This window comes from Pteropus vampyrus, unplaced genomic scaffold (assembly GCF_000151845.1).
Source record: "Pteropus vampyrus isolate Shadow unplaced genomic scaffold, Pvam_2.0 Scaffold94, whole genome shotgun sequence".
NCBI classification, from domain to species: domain Eukaryota; kingdom Metazoa; phylum Chordata; class Mammalia; order Chiroptera; family Pteropodidae; genus Pteropus; species Pteropus vampyrus.
The window spans coordinates 4,131,320-4,136,635 of NW_011888875.1; positions in this window are offsets into that span (position 1 = coordinate 4,131,320).

A 5,316-nucleotide genomic window follows, 5' to 3' on the forward strand; every position below is an offset into this window, starting at 1 on the left:
TTATATAATTTAATACTTACTAATGGCTGCATTTAACAACCAGCTTGCAAATTTCTGAAAATTTAACCATCAGCTCTTGCAAGCCGATACAAGCCAGCACTCACACACCTCTGCTTCTGACATGGTGAAGGGCTGTACCAATGGATGTTACTGACATCCACTCATGCAACTGGCATTTATGGAAGTTACCGTGTAAGGGGCACAATACAAAACTTCTTGGAAAACAGATTAACAGGGAAAACAGTTCCGTTAATAAGTACCAGGGGGCTCTCTAAGGTGGTGGCAGGTCCAAGAGAAGGAGACTGTTTAAGAGGGGGTGGAGGTCAGTGCTGGCCGTCGTCCACCTAGTGCTGGGCAGCAGAGACAGGAGCCAGGCCGGCCCTGGAAGGAGAGATGGGCTTGAGGGGTGAGGGCCGGAAGCTCTTGGGAGCGGGCGGCAGGGGAGGGGGAAGAGCAGTCGGCAGGGTTGCCAGCTACATGGAGGACAGAGGAAGGGAAGGCCTCTAAGCTGAAGCATGGGGCGAGGACACAGAGAAGGGTGACGTGGAGGAGAGGGATTCAGAAAACACAGGGCAAGAGATCCCCTCACACGTCTGCCTGCCCGGACCCAGACCAGGGCTGGCGGCCGCTGGAGCCAGGAGACCAAGAGCTCGGGCCTGCCTTAGTCGGGTCATTCTGGCTTCGTCTCGTGGCTCTGCCATCTCACGTCAACGTGTCCTTGAAAGACAGTCATAACTTCCAGAGAGAGAAATGTGTCAACAAGAAGGGCACACGCTTGGCTCACTCAGCACCCAAGTGTGGACGGATTGTTTTGGGGGGCTGAGAATGTGCCCCTCAAAGTCATATACTGAAGTCCTAAACCCCAGTTTTGAGAAGAAGATGGTTAATAAGATAATTAAGTTACATAAGGTTATTAGGGTGGCCCTTAACCTGCTGTCCGTAAAACAAGGGGACATGAGGACACAGACACGCACAAATGGACGACAGTGAGAGACGGCCATCTGCAAGCCAAGCAGAGAGGCCTCAGAGGACGCCAACTCTGCCGGGGCCACGATCTCAAAATCCCGGCCTCCGGAACCGTGAGAAAATCAATCCCTGCTGTTTAATCCCCGGGTCTGCGCTCTTTCACGATGGCTGCCTGAGCTCACTGGTACAAGGAACAACGGGTGGCATCGCCGAAGCCAGTCAGGCCACGGGAAAAGTTTAAATCGAGCACGTCAGCATCAAATCTTGGTCTGATGGGGAACTTGCCTCGAGAACTGGATTTAAAGCCCTTGCCGCAAGGCCATTCGGGAAACAACAGAAAGACATTCCAGCTTCCCAGCTGGGCTTCGTGATGCTTCCCCCGACATCACTGCCTTTTCTGACTCTGTCCATGTCCCTACTGAGGCAACAGGCCACCAAGGTCACTGACGGTCTCCGGCCCCCGTCCAGGTGAGTGCAGAGCGGATGGCATCCCCGTGTCTTCCCTTCCACTCTGCCTCTGTGCAAACCCTTCCACTGGGTCTCAGCCCTCTTTAAGGAGCTTACCTTTCCTGGGGACCCCAGGGGCCTGTGGAGTTTCTCTCCAGTCCAATTTGGGGTTCGGCGATTCAGCAACCTAATAAATGTGACAAAGAGTGTGATTTTTTTAAATGTGGTAACAAAGTGCCTTAACTTTGTGTATTGAGTTGCATAGTGTCCTCCAAATTTATGTCCACCAAGACGCTCAGAAATAGGGTCTTTGCAGATGTGATCAAAGCCAGGATGAAGGTGAGGTTATGCAGAATTAGAGCAGGCCCTGAACAATAAGCATGTCCTTTCAGAAGACACACAGAGAAGGCCACGTGAAGATGCAGGCAGAGGTTGGAGGGATGCAGCCACAAGCCAAGGAACCCCAGGGATTGCCAGCGGTCACCAGAAGCTAAGAGGAGACATGGAATAAATTCTCCCTCAGAAAGTCCAGAAGGAACCAACCCTGCTGATACATTGGTTTCTGACTTCCAGCCTCCAGAACGCTGAGAGAACACATTTCTGTCCTTGTAAGGTACTCAGTTGGTTGTATTTTGTCACAGTAGCCCTGGGAGACTAATATCCTTCCTTTGGGTAAGGTGTCATCTAATTGTGATAAAGAGTCTAACCTCATTATTGATCTTGCACTGATGACCTCTTTTAAGTCTCAGCCTCTCTTCCCCTTTGGCCCTACAGGTGTATAGATTGATAAGACCTGAGCTTATGTCTTTTTTGGCGAAAGCTGAAATTTAAACCTCCCATACTTGGGAACTTTGTTGCAGTCTCACCCCTTGGCCACTTATTACAAAGGCTCAGACCTACTCCCTCTGCTCTGCCCAAGTCAACCTGGACCTTCTGGTGTCTGCTCAGCTCTTCCTGGAGGTCCTCAGAGTGAGTACTAAGCCTTCTCTCAAGTTCTCTGGTGCACGGAGAGTCATCAGCCTCATGAACCAAATGTTGGTGGGGGGACTCTGCAACACGACCACCGAGAAGAGGTTCCTCTGAAGAAGACACCGGCATTGAAAGACGGACATCTGCAAAAGCCAACAGAAGCCTGAAGCTCTTGCTCCGGTTCTGGGCCACCGACCTCCCGGATCAAGTCAATTCACCTCTTCGCATGAGGATAATTCCAGAGTTCTTTAAGACGAGCCGCCAGCAGAAAGAGCTCTAACAGTGACTTTGACAAACCTCTTCCAATGATGGCACTACAGATTCAATACATCTTACTTCAGTCCTAACCTAATTTTTCACAGGTTTTTGACAAGGTTAACTTAATTAGCAAGTAGATGAGGGCGGCAAGCTAACATAAAAAAAAAGAAGAAGAAGAAAAATTCCTGTGAATATACATTGTGACTAAGCATTTCTCTGCATTTCTGTTTTGGTTCCAACTTTTGCTTGTCATGAGACCCAGACTTGGCGTTTACCTCCTCGGGCCAGATGCTAAATTAAGTTTGAAGACGTTTTAGGTGTTCGATATTGATCAGGCTTTTGGCACCTGGAGGGAGAACTAAAGAAGCAGCACCTGTGATTTTAAAGGTACTATCTCTAAGCCAGGAGTCGCAAAAAGTAAGTAAACTTTTCAGGTCAACACGCACTTGATGTATGAAAGTTGACGGCCCCAAGCTCCAAGCAGGGATGGTCAAAGACAGCAGTTCTCAGTGGCTCCACTGCTCTGTGCATGGGAGGAAGGAGCAGCTGCCAGGCTGAATCTTCCCATTAAACAATAAGAATAAATCCAAAAAGATGTGAGAATATCTCTCGAGGACTGCATCTGTCACAATTCTTTTGTTGCATGTGACTGAACACCAAACTCAGACTGCAGTTAGCAAAATGGAATTAATTTACTACATAAATAACAAGTACAGAAGCCAATAGGCTTCAGGCATGGCTGGATTCGGGGCCCAGACATAGTCATCATGGCTCTGGTTCCCTCCATCTCTCAACTCTGAATTCAGCTATCCTGGCTGTAATATCCAGGTTCAGACATAATAAAATATCCAAGGAGTTTATCTTCCCAGCCTTAAGTCCATTAAGCAAGAATAACTCCAAGAAGCATCAACAAAAGTCTCAGGACATCTCATTAGCTGTTATGGGGTCACATGCTCATCCCTGAATGAGTTATTTATTACACATGGAGAAATGGAAAGCTCTGAAGACACAAACTTTTGAAAAATTAGCATGTACCAAGCACCACACCAGGGGCTTTGCTGTGCATTTCTTAAATTGGTTGTTTTAAATCCTGATATTAAAAAATATTTTTAAATATTTTTTCTTATAGCCAGGGAAAGAGAGGCTCAGAGAGGTTAAGTAACTTATCTAAAGTCACACGGTAAGGGGTAGGAATTGGAGAGTTATGCTGGCCTTTGGACTCATAACTGAGTTATAGAGGAGCTTGGGGGACATCTAGTCCAAAGCAGAATCCAGTTTACAGCATCCCTGACAGATATTCACTGAGGTGTTCACGCCTGTCCAGAAACACACACCAAATTGACAGCCCAAATTCAGCAGGTAACAAGAAAGTAGCAGGAAAGTTCCCTCTTGCATGGAACTTGCGTTCATTCACCCTAAGTGTTCCTTTCTCTGGGTCTCTTGGACCCGGAGCCTCATTAACTCAGCCTAAACTTCCTTTTAGTTTATTCGGTATGCACATCACACTCTTGTGAAGCCTGAGCTTGAATCGACTAAAACTTCAGGCTGTTTTTGTTTGGGAGGGGGAAGGTTGTGTGTTTCTGTTTTTGCAAATATGAATTATCATCATCAGGTCTTCTCTTCTTGCATCTAAGCATTTGATCTTTTCGATTGCAGCCGGATTCATCCTGTTTGTTTCAACCCTGCCTTTTAGAATCTTGATTCAGCACTGAGGTGCCTGTCAGTGCAGTAAACCTGATGTCACAAGGCTCGTCTAGGTCCCATATTCAATGGGAGGACACCTGTTCAGGAGTACGAAAACCCAGGCAGCTTCTCAGAGTCAAACAATTTGACCAGCGGACAATATTGCTCAACTTGCTCTTTGCAAGCTGAGGAGCCGTGTGCTTCTTGACTTCTAAACGTCTCCCAGATTCTCACTCAACACAACGAACACATCATAGAGATATCAGCCTCTCAGTCTTAATGTTGTCACAGTGCTCTGTCCCTTACCAGGTAGCCTTCTCAACTTGCCCTCTCTCGCTACTGAACAAGTGGCCTTGAGCAGGCCACTTTCTTGTCAGGGCCTCAGTTTCCCCTATTGGCAAAAGAAGAATATTGTACTCGACGGTCATCTAAGGTCCCTTTCAGCGAATTTATTCTCTGATATCTACAATTTTGCTTTTAACACACACAAAAAAAAGCTCAACAAAGCTTTCGCTTCCCGTTATAACGGCTTGGTTTTGAATTTAGACACTATTTTTAAAACACCCTCAATTTCCTGCATGGGTAAACAACAGCTACTTCAACGTCTCACTTTTTATTATGTCCATAGCTCATCCATTTATTTACTTTCATTCTCTCTCATCCTCTTTCAAAGGTTTGCACAACAAAGTAGCTTCTTGCCTATCCGTAAAAACCTCAGTGGGTAATTCTTGGTGATGCAGGGGGTGTACCATTCAGATGTCGAATGTCTGACCTGTGCTCTAAGCAATTCCCGGCAGAGTCTCCAAATGATGTATTCTTGACTACAGGCCAGGAATAGGTTATTTTCTGTTAAAAAGACAAAGAGTTAATGGTACTTTGTTAAAACAGCGTTTCCTACCTTCTATGACCATATCTCATCTAGTGGACTCCTGGGAGTGGCTTTCTCTGCTAGCATCCTGGTCAGTTGACACACTTAAGAGGCTCTCAGGGTTC